General features: G+C 45.5%; 1 long non-coding RNA gene across 2 annotated transcripts; it reads left to right on the top strand.

The window, feature by feature from the left end:
- Positions 1-562: 562 nt before the first annotated feature.
- Positions 563-9,769, top strand: LOC112550462. Of its 2 annotated transcripts, none has more exons than XR_003094331.1 (2): positions 563-866; positions 6,376-9,769. It is a non-coding gene; the product is annotated as an uncharacterized LOC112550462 (long non-coding RNA). The 2 variants fall into 2 exon arrangements; XR_003094332.1 differs by having other exon boundaries at positions 566-866; positions 6,391-9,769.
- Positions 9,770-11,616: the final 1,847 nt, after the last annotated feature.

Here is an 11,616-nt window from a genome sequence, read left to right as displayed (position 1 = left end):
GAAAACACTTAAAGCAAAACTTTGTCCAAGTGCTTTTCAAAGGTTAACTTTCTAATTACTAGACATGGAACATTTTATTACCTTATAGGAAGTTACATTAAAAAAAAAAAAACACAAACGACTTTCCCATTATGCAGTCCATTTGGTAGAGGTAAATTTAGTGTGCACAGGGCAAAGACAACCTCCAAAGGAGACAGAGATGCACACCTAGAGGCACCAAATGCTGTGCCACTTATCTTAATTTGAAGTGTGACGCTTGAAGAGCGTGCAATACAAAAGCTGGCTACATTCTGCTGGCTTCCCTCACTTACCAGACAGTGTCCAGCATCACTGGTCAGAAACACCAGGGCAAACAAAGATGGACTACGGTTTACTGGTGTGAAATTCAGAAATCGCTGGCCTTAAACTTTGACCAGACTATGTAAGAAAAAGAATGCAAGTGGAAAAGTACAAGTTTTGTCTTTCAGTTGTTAGCAGAAAGCGTTTGTTCTAGCAAACCCTGTCTCCCCCGTAACCGCTTCCCGATAACAGCAAGACAGTACATGATTAGTGTCTACAGCTGCTTGTTCTAAAAAAACTCCTTTATACGATCATGTGAGTTGTAGTGGCTGTTTCAAAGTATATAAGCTGCCTGATTTTGCTTTTGGAGAGAGATCTCTTCCCAGTGCTTGGTGAATCCACGTCGCTTTGAGGTCTCTCCTACAGCTGTAGTTTCATCTAAATAAAAAGCTTCTGCTGACCTGCCTCAAAAGTATCCTGCGTGTGCTTGCACGACAATTCCTGGTGCCCCGACTCGGATCCAAAACACGCGTCGCGTAGGAAGGACCGCGGACCGTTCCCCACTGAACCCCGGCGCCACCCCGAAGGTAAGAGACCTTTTAAATCTCTATTGGGGTTTCGGAGGAGGACTATCCGTAGGGTTCCTGCCCGCCCCGTGGCAACTGGATTCGAACCTTTAACTACACAGGTCAGAACAGAACCGTGTAGCCGGCAAACTTCCCATGTATACTATCTGGTCTGAAAGGTCGTTCTAGTAGGGAGAATCTGTTTTAAGCACCTCCATCCAACACAACACCGGGCTCAGGTTAAGTTAGAGCGGGACGGTGGGAAGGAGGTCAAAAGGAGTGAGTGTTCCCGTATGACTGAAAGATAAATGAAAAGCCTGTAAGAGGGAAGAGCCTCCGGGACGGGGGGGCTCACCCCAGGGGCACCCGTCAGCCAGGCCTGGCTGCCCACTGCGGAGGAGCTCTGCTCTAGCGGTTAAAGACTCGGGTGGAATGTGAAAAACTTACAGTCTTGGTTGAACGAGCAATCCCTAACTTCTTTCCTCGATTTATGAGCCCTGTAACTTCTGCCTGTCAGGAGTGAAGGGACCCCTTTTGTGTTTTCCTCCCCCACTTCCACTGCATGAGCCGGCGTCGGGTCTGACGTCCGTTGTCTCGGCGGTGAAGACCGCGGGGCAGGACTCTGAGCGGCACGGACATCCTAAATAAGCCTATCCTACGTTCCCCGCGTGACTGAAAATGGGAACGGCTCAGTCAAAACAGGTGCCAGTTCCCCCTAAGGGAACTCCAGCATATTATATGTACACACATTATTCTCCCAAGACTTGTAAGTTCCTGGACAAGTGGCACTGGTACACTAGGGATGACCTTTCAAAGCAATTTCCGGAGGAAGGCACATTTGATCTTAACAGAATAGTGCACTTAAGAGAGGCTCTACAATCCCGTGGATCCAAAACCCAAACCCAATGGGACGCACTCTTTGACTGGTATGAGGAAACGTCTAAACGCCGGACAGAGTCCCAGACCAGGAGTCTTAAAGACTCGCAAGAAAAGCTGAGACAACAATTGAAACAAGTACGGGAGGAATTGACTGCTCCCCCAAATTATGAACAGACCTTTGCTTCACAATATCCTGTGTTGCCCGGGGTGCCCCCTCCATCAGAAACACCAGAAGATGTCCTGTACTTTTACCCGAATCCAGTGTGGGCCTCCCCCCCCCCACCCGTTACCACCGCTACCGGCACACCCGGCAGCAGCGCCACCTGATATTCCTGTCGGTCCGGACTCTTCTACTTTAGATAACAGCCAATCTGCACCATCGTGGCATAGTACCCCAGGACAAACCCCCACCTCTGTTCTCCTTAGAAGAGCAGTACAAGAACCGTCCCCCCACGTGTATAACCTTAGCTCTCATGATATACATAACACGCCACTTAGACAAATGCCAGGCATTGGTCCCGATGGACAAAACACTATTACAGTGCATGCGCCTTGGACCCCGGGAGAGCTGTATAATCTAACTCAGAAATTTCCTAAGATCAGAGAGGATCCGTCCAAGTTCCAGGACGAGTTAGAGACTGTTATAAATTGTTATAATCCAACTTGGGCAGACATAAACCAACTCATGAGATCTGTCTTGCCCAGAGAAACCATGCAGCGCCTTTTTGCTGCCTGTACATGGCCAGACCAAGACCCGGGCACTGGCCAAGATTTTATTGACAAAAGAGCTGCCTTAGTTCGAGCAATCCTTACGATCTGCCCCAAAAAGGCAGACTGGACCAAAATTTTCACCTGCAAACAAAATAAGAATGAACATCCTGGAGATTACCTTAAAAGACTTAAGCAAACTTTTGAGAGGCACTCAGGAATGGAAAACCCAGTTCAGCAAGCCCCACAAGCAGTAGTAGCTGCTTTTGTTCAAGGACTTAATCTCAAAATTGCAGAAAATATTCAGGAGGTCATTGTTGGTTGGGAAGCTAAAGATCTCCAGGAGATCCTAGCGGCCGCTATTCATTTCTACAATCAAGTGGAACAATCAAGGGCTAACGCTGACACTAAATTGCTGGTACTCCAGATTTCCCAACTGCAGGGCCGAGGCAGAGGAAGAGGCAAGGGCCGTGGGAGGGAAGGCCCGGGAGGATCTGGAGGCCGGGGTAGACCCACAGGTCCCCAGAACCACAACTATGGAAACCAGTGTCACTACTGCAAGCAGAAAGGACACTGGAAATCAGAATGCCCCAACCGCCCAGGGCAACAGACCCGCTCCCAGCCCTTGCCTCCACCTCATATAAATTTCCCCAGCGATGAATAGCATAGCCTGCGGGGTAGTGACATCATTGCCCCATTACTTTCTGTTGACCGGTCTGGTCCCTGTGTTAATTGCTCTGTCGCGGGAAAACCTGTCTCTTGCTTAATTCATACTGGAGCATCTCGCTTCATCCTCAAGGCTGCTGATTTTCCTATCCTGCCTCAGTCTTCTGAAACTGTCAATGCAATGGGTATAAGTGGTTAACCTATTCCTCACTCCGTCTCCAAAACCATTTCAGTTTCTATCGGACCTCTTTCCGAAAGCAATGCTTTTCTTTTAAGCCCCTTGTGCACCCGTAAACCTCTTAGGGAAGGATTTACTGTGTAAACTGGGATGCGTAATCTATTGTAATCCAGATGGCATTTACCTAGAAATACCGGAGCCCAGGGAAACTGAGATTATAGCATTATTGACTGAGGGAGATTCCAGTGCTGACCCTTCCTTGTTGCAACAGGAACCGTTAGCCCAGGTACCTCCCCAGTTATGGTCCACATAAAAGTATGTTGAGTGCCGAGCCCGTGCACATTACTTTAAACCCAGCAAAGCCTCTTCCCTGTGTTCCTCAGTACTCCATAGCTAAAGCAGCTGAGGAAGCAATAAGACCAGTTTTATCACCTCACTTCTTAAACAAGGGATAATTGTCCCAACTCGCTCCCCACGTAACACACCAATCCTTCCTGTAAAAAACGTCTACCGTTTTGTGCAAACTTAGAGCTGTAAACTCCGCGGTCCTACCCACCTCTCCAGTCGTCCCTAATTCTGCCACTATTCCCTCCTGTATCCCCTCTGATGCTACCTGCTTTACAGTGGTAGATCTCTGTTCTGCTTTTTTCTCCATTCCTATCCATGAGGATAGTCAATTTTTGTTTGCATTTACTCACCAAGGTCTACAGTATACCTGGACTCGGTTTCCACAGGGGTATACTTTGTTTTCCCAGGTTTTGAAAAGGGATTTAGATTCTATTTCCTTTAACGGAGAGTCCACCCTTATCCAGCATGTAGACGACCTCCTTTTAGCTTCACCTACCTTAAAAGCCTGCAAGCAAGACGCCTTAACCCTTCTTACCGCCTTAGCCCTCAGAGACCATAAAGTTTCAAAATCTAAGCTGCAACTCTGCCTACCTCGAGTACATGATTTAGGCCATGACATCTCAGCAGGAGAAAGACACCTCTCCTCTGAGAGAATACAGGCAATTCTTAAAAATCCCAAGACCCAAGACTGAGAAACAAATGAGAGGATTCTTAGGGTCAGCTGGATATCGTATGCAATGGATGTTAGGATATGCAGCCTTAGTAAAGCCCCTGCAGACCCTTACGTATGATGATACTCCAGAACCTCTCCCCTGGAACGAAGAAGCTGAACAAGCCTTTGTCCATCTTAAACAAGCTCTTGCTAGTGCTCCTGCATTAGGACTCCCCAACTATAAAAAACCTTTTACCGTGTTTTGCCATGAATGAGAGGGAATTGCGCTGGGAGTACTCACCCAACTCCACGGAGACAAGCACCGTCCTATTGCATATTACAGCTCGGCTCTTGATCCCGTAGCTGCTGGACTACCACCGTGTCTCCGTGCAGTAGCGGCAGCAGCTCTACTGGTTGAAAAGGCAGACACCTTAATACTAGGACATTCCCTGACTGTTGCAGTACCTCACGCAGTTATGGCTCTCCTACTAAAAGACAAAACTCAACATATTTCAAACGCCCGACTTACCAAATATGAAAAACTCCTCCTGTCAGCTGCCAATGTGACCGTGTCCCGTTGTTCTGTACTAAACCCTGCTTCCCTTTTACCCATCACTTCTGACGGCGAACCCCAGGACTGCCTCTCTGTAACTGCGCAACTTTTAACTCCTCGGATAGATTTAAAGGACGTCCCAATCCCGAATTCTGATCTTGTCCTGTACGTCGATGGATCCTGCCTTAGGAACACAAGCGGACAGTTAGTTGCAGGATATGCTGTCTGTACTCGGCCTGCTGTGCTTGAAGCTTATTCTCTCCCTCCAGCCCGCTTTGCACAAGCAGCAGAACACTTTGCCCTCGCACCTGCCTGCATCCTTGCCCGCAATCAGCCTGTAACCATTTATACTGACTCCAAATATGCATTTGGTGTAGTACATGATTTTGGTCAAATTTGGAAGCAAAAGGGATTCCTTACATAATCTGGTACTCAAATTAGTCATGGTTGTTATGTTAATGCTCTTCTCGAAGCCATCCAATTGCCTTCTGCTATTGCCGTTGTTAGATGTAAAGCTCACGAGCTCCCTTATGATGATGTCACTCGAGGAAATGATCTAGCTGATGGCTTAGCTAGACGAGCGGCCCGTTCTGGCCCTCAGGCTCCTAATTCTGTTCTTGTTTGTTTTTCAGCAGTCCAGTCCCCTCAGACCTGGCCATTCTCCAAGATCAGGCTCCAGAACAAGAAGAGAATGGCTGGCTGCATGCAGGATGTTCCCTGCACCCAGACTCTCTCTGGCGCTCCCCAGACGGCCGCTTGGTAGCCCCATGAGAGTTACCCCCTCACCTTGCTCGTGTGACCCGCTCAGTGGCGCACACGAGCAAAGTGGGGGGGATGATTGATGCAGTACAAAGATTGGTTTGCCCCAAATTTTTCATCCATGGCACAACAGTACTGTAGCTCCTGTCCCATTTGTTTAGCCCGCAACATTGGCCAACGAGTAAAAGCCACACCTGCTGTCCATCCCCCACCACGGGGACCATTTGTCAACCTACAGATTGATTTTATACAATTACCTAGACGCTGCTCTTACGAATATGTGCTTGCAATTGTTGATATGTATTTTGGATGGGTAGAAACCCACCCCTGTGCACATGCAGATCCCATCACAGTTGCAAAGAAATTGCTCAAGGAACTTATTCCCAGATTTGGCTTGCCTCTCACAATGGACAGTGATAGAGGCACCCATTTCACAGGTCAAATTATTAAGGACATTTGTAAAGCACTCAACATACAGCAACACCTACGCTGTAGTTATCACCCACAATCCAGTGGTGCAGTGGAACGTAAGAATTCTGACCTGAAAACACATCTTTCCAAAATCTGTGCCGAAACTGGTCCTAAGTGGCCCGACGCACTGCCCATTGCCCTCATGCATATTAGAAACACTGCAAATAGAAAACACGGACTAACGCCACATGAAATTCTTATGGCATGCCCTACGAGACTGCCAGCCACTCCTCCAGTAGCCCCACACCAAATACATTTACACCTAACTGATGAAACTGTTTTGAACTATTGTAAGGCACTAACGAAATGTGTCAAGTCTATCCATTCACAGGTCCAGGAAGCTTCTCCTCAGCCACCTGACGTCCCTTGCCGTGACCTCCAGCCAGGAGACTGGGTATATGTGAAGGTCCATCAGCGAAAGGATGCACTCCAACCCAGGTGGAAAGGACCGTTTCAAGTTTTACTGACCACCCATACCGCTGTCAAGTGCCAAGGACACCAGACGTGGACTCATGCCTCACACTGCAAAAAGGTGCTACCGCCACTAGATTCAGATGCTCCGGCATTTCAACCATCTAAGCACCCAGCAGCTACAAACCAAGACTCCCAACACACTAAAGAAAAGACATCAGAAGAATCACCTCGATATAAACTCTGGAGCCGCACCAGAAACACTCAGGGACAATAGGCTCATGTACCCAAACGCCAAAGTCATAAGCCCCTGGGGTAATCTGGGACCGAAGAGGGAGGAAAAGTTGTGGTTGCCATCTTGGGTCTAGTTAGTTGCATTGTTCTTCCTACTGGTATTAACTGCATTCGTTGTGGAGATATTTTGTCCTTCCTGTCTCTAAAATGGCACTGATATCCTTATACATCGTTCTTGGGTACCTTAGTATCACCCAAGGGGAGGTGGGAGAAAAATTTGTTCTTGCAGATCTCCCAAAAGGTGGGCCAGGTTGGGAATAAAAGTGACTGCTGGATATGCTCCCGCTGCCCAGCGCATCTGTACCAAGGGGTCCCTATGATCGGAATAGCAATAACCCTCCAGCAATGGGGAAAGACAAATGGCAGCTTTGTTAGACCCTACTCGATTGCTGCCAACCAGTCCGCTTCCGAGGAATGGAGGTCCGCCCCCGCTGACTGGATAATCTCCCCAAGAGCAGAGGTGCCTTTCTGTTACAGAACTGGAGCTTAGGATGAAGCCACACCTGTGGGGCACTACCCTCATTGCCAAGCTATTTCAGACTATAGCTTTAATAGCACAAGTGGAATCCTGTTGGGTAATGTGCCCTCTCTCAATTGTCCAGGATTCACGGTTCACAACTTCTCTGATGAACCTCATGCTGTTCTCGCTGCAAACAGATCGGCATTTTACATGCATTCCAGCTTTACTTTTTGTAACATATCTCAGTCCAGCAAGACATCAGCCCAACGTGGTCCGTCCTACACGTCGCATGTCAACCAACAGTGCCTGGTAAGGAAGAACACCTGTAAAGATTTGAGTGCCCTTTCTGCTCTGGGTCTACCGGCTCTGCGAAAACAGGGCTCATAAAAATCTTACCCTAGAAATGGGTGGGGACATGTACTCTTAGACATGTTATCCCTGGTTTTGAAATGCAACGCATCTGGAGTAAGTAAGAAATTTCAACCATTGCATAAAAAGGGCAGTTAACCCCTTAGCTACCAGAAACACAGGGTTCCACCAATTTGTGAGGACCCTCATACCTTGGCTTGGAGTAAATGAATTGAAACAAGCCATAGCTAATATTTCAGCCACAACGGAAGCTATGGGGAACACTGCTGCTGATGCTATCCCAGCCTTACAAGAAGAGATCTCCCAGATCTCACAAGTAACTATACAAAACCACATGGCCCTAAACTACCTATTGGTACCCCAGGGAGGAGTATGTGCCCTGGTAAACTCCGCCTCTTGTGTTTATGTCAACCAAAACAAGTGAAGACAGACAGACATTTGCAAAATTCGCAACCAGTTAAGGGTCCTACACCAGGTAGCCTCAAAAAAATACCGAATGGGAAATCGAAGACATGTGGTCCTGGCTTACCTCCTGGCTGCCCAGCCTTGGGGCTCTGGGAAAGAAAATTCTGTATGGAATAATGTTTGTTTTAATACTGTTAGTAGTTCTCTATGTTTTACTTCAATTGTCTCTTTGCTGCATACGCACTGGTACCCAAACCTTTGGCAAGATTAGTAAACCTAAGATAGAGAACAAAATAGTGATATTACAGAGATGTGGGTGAATTGAGAAGGAACAAGAAGAAAGATATAATGAAATAAAAGGGTTAATGAGCATTGAAGTTTAAGGCTAAAATGAGACTTGGAAGTCTCAAAGGGGGGGAAGGTGGAATTCAGAAGTCGCTGGCCTTAAACTTTGAGCAGCCTTTGTAAGAAAGAGAACGAGTGGAAAAGTACAATTTTTGTCTTTCAGTTGTTAGCAGAAAGCGTTTGTTCTAGCAAACCCTGTCTCCCCCGTAACCGCTTCCCGGTAACAGCAAGACAGTACGTGATTAGTGTCTATAGCTGCTTGCTCTAAAAAAACTCCATTATACAATCATGAGTCGTAGTGGCTGTTTAAAGGTATATAAGCTGCCTGATTTTGCTTTTGGAGAGAGATCTCTTCCCAGTGCTTGGTGAATCCACGTCGCTTTGAGGTCTCTCCTACAGCTGTAGTTTCATCTAAATAAAAAGCTTCTGCTGACCTGCCTCAAAAGTATTCTGCGTGTGTTTGCACAACACTGGAAAGAAGCCCAGATATGCAGTATGCACCTAGCTACATAGTTAGTTGCGTCTTTCCTTTTCACTGGTTTCCAGTAGTTTTGAATGACTTTTCAGTCCTGAAAGCATGATCCTACAGCCTGCAACTTCCACGAAAACAGACCTGTGGGACCAGCTGTTGTAGTGTTTACCGCCAGTAAGAGAGTCAGATTCTTTCAGTCCCTCCCAAGCTGGCATACAGTACACTGGCGTAACTTCAGCACTGCTCTGGCCAAAAATGGACAAGCCTCCTTGGGCAAACAGTAAAACAGGAACCTTGCAAAAGAGATCACCTTACCCTCAAGGTTAGAAAAGTAGCTCTGAAAGATTTAAAAAAAAAAAAAAAACACAAACAAACAAACAAAAAAACAAAGGAAAAAAAGTGGAGTTTCAGATATTGGTACTGGTCAAATAGAGCAAGTGCAGAAAAGCCCTGCCTTAGAATAGCAGAAAAACTACACAAGTCATATTTATGGGTTATAAAAGCCCTTTTATAAAGCCATTTTTAAACAAAACCAAAAAGTTTACAAAAGAAAATAAAAGATACAGAAGAATGAGTTGCTTAATATATTCCAAAAAGAGAAAAATAAAGAGGGGACACAATTCCAACATGCTGAACAATAAAGGGTTCTTTTTTCTCGTTTTTTAATACAAAATACAAGCGAAGGATACACATACTTAAAACAGCGCTCAGGAGCAGGTATGCAGTCCTGGGAACCCTTCAATAAAAGCAAAGCAGGGTTTTGTTAATTTTTTTTCTTCTTCTTTGCAGGTACATACAGAGACTGGAATATGTAAAATTAAGTAGCACAAAAGACCATCACACAATTCTACCAATGCATGTTGCATCTATAATTCACGAACATGGTCAACAAAGTCATGTTCACTTCAACCCCCTTTTTAAAAAAAAAAAAAAAAAAAAAAAAAAAAAAAAATTTAAATAAAGCATTAATGTTACATTCAAACTTAACTCCTAGTACCATGCTGCCAATCTCAGTATTGTCATGGTATTGCAAGAACTTGCCAACCCTAACGAAGTTTTTGTCGTGCCCAGTGATGACAGAACCACGTTCAGGAATGCTCTTCAGTCCCAGGGCAGCAGAAAGTACTTAATTTGCTGCCACCCCTACTTTTCTGGCTGCTAGTGAAGAAGGGGTGCAGAAACTCAGGGGTGGGGCTAATTTTACTGAAGGCCCAACAGGGTTGTGAATACTCGAGACAAATATTCATTGCATACCACTGAGCAATGCCTTGCTGATGTTAAGGGCCCCATGCCCTGCTGATGTCTCTCCCTCCTTTATCAGAGTAGTTTTATAGGGTTTGCTGTGACATCATGTTCATGGTAAAACAAATTATGTAGCTCTTATTTACAATTTTTGTAACAATTGCTTCTGCAGGAAAAAGTAGAATTCACAAATTTCCAGAACACATAGGGAATAAGTTGTCAGACACTCCCATGCGCGCGCACACACACTCGCGCACTCACACACAAAATACTTCAGGGGCTTTTACACACATTACTGTGGCTTAAGCTGATTATTTCTCCATCCCACCCCCAGCCCTCCCAAAATATATATATATAAAACCCTTGCCCCAATATACAAAGCGTATGCACAATGGTATCTTGCAGTCACACTGAGCATGCTCAGATTGATGGAATCATTCAATTCACTGCAGTTAGATGGGGGCAGGCAGTTTACCAAGTTGTTTCCAATAGTGGTCAGAACATAGCAAGAATTTTGACTAGATTTAGAAAGAGAAACACCGACGTTTTTATAAAGACTTTAATGAAAAAAAAAACCAACACATTCAAATGACAGTTATCTAATGAAGTGGGGAAGTCTAATATAAGGATATGGGAGGTCAGGGGAGGTGCTTTCAAAGGACGCGGTTAGCTGAAGTTTATTTTAGACGCATATCTAGCTGGTATTACTAGCACCTCAAAACTCAGTCTGTCTCTCTCTTTAAAAAAAAGAAAGAAAGAAAAAACAACACTCATGTTGGACAATGTGAACAGACTAGTTGGTTTCACTTTCCAGTTCCATGCATGTGATATCTGAGTTTAAGCCCCCAACCCTGCAGGAAAAAAGTTCAAAAGCCACCGAGTTAAAACTAATGGGAAAAATTATTCTTAGCTCTTTGTAGAAACATTAAACAAACCCCACACCCAAGGGTTACTGATCTGTGACGGTGCCCCTTTATGTGACTGTTTGCAGTCTCTACAGTTTGACAGCCTCTTACCCCAATGTACTTATACCCACTTCTCAAATATCTAGACTCATGGATCGATTTGTGGTTTAAAAAACCATGTTCAACAATATGATCTGTTATAAAAATAAACACTCCACAGACAAATTACATAAAGCAAAGCACCAGTTTCTACAGCTCAAAAGCTTCCAGCATGTTACAATTTCTTCACTTCCCTCCCCAGGCCTGGCTCCTCAGTTTAAATTGTCTGCTGTACATTAGGGGTCACGTTCAGAAGTCAAATCAGGCGCCACTGCCCCTGTACAAAACAGTCCTCCGTTTCCTGATAGATGCATGGTGCTGAGACGGAGCATGCTCAAAACAATTACCTATCCTCCCATTCCTTGCAGGACAGCAGAAACACTCAAGAATATACAGGATTCCCCCTCCCACACAGATGGTTCTGCTTTTACATGATTTCATCCAACACTGTGATTTCTTAAAAACTTCCCAACTGCCCCATATTGAAATTCTTCCCACCACAAATTAATCCTAAAACCCAACCCATCTTGGGAAAGAAGGGGGGGGGGCAGGGCA

This window comes from Alligator sinensis, unplaced genomic scaffold (assembly GCF_000455745.1).
Source record: "Alligator sinensis unplaced genomic scaffold, ASM45574v1 scaffold1322_1, whole genome shotgun sequence".
In the NCBI taxonomy this organism is placed as follows: Eukaryota; Metazoa; Chordata; order Crocodylia; family Alligatoridae; genus Alligator; species Alligator sinensis.
Note: the sequence above shows the minus strand (reverse complement) of the source record. Positions and strands in the feature narration are given on the sequence as shown.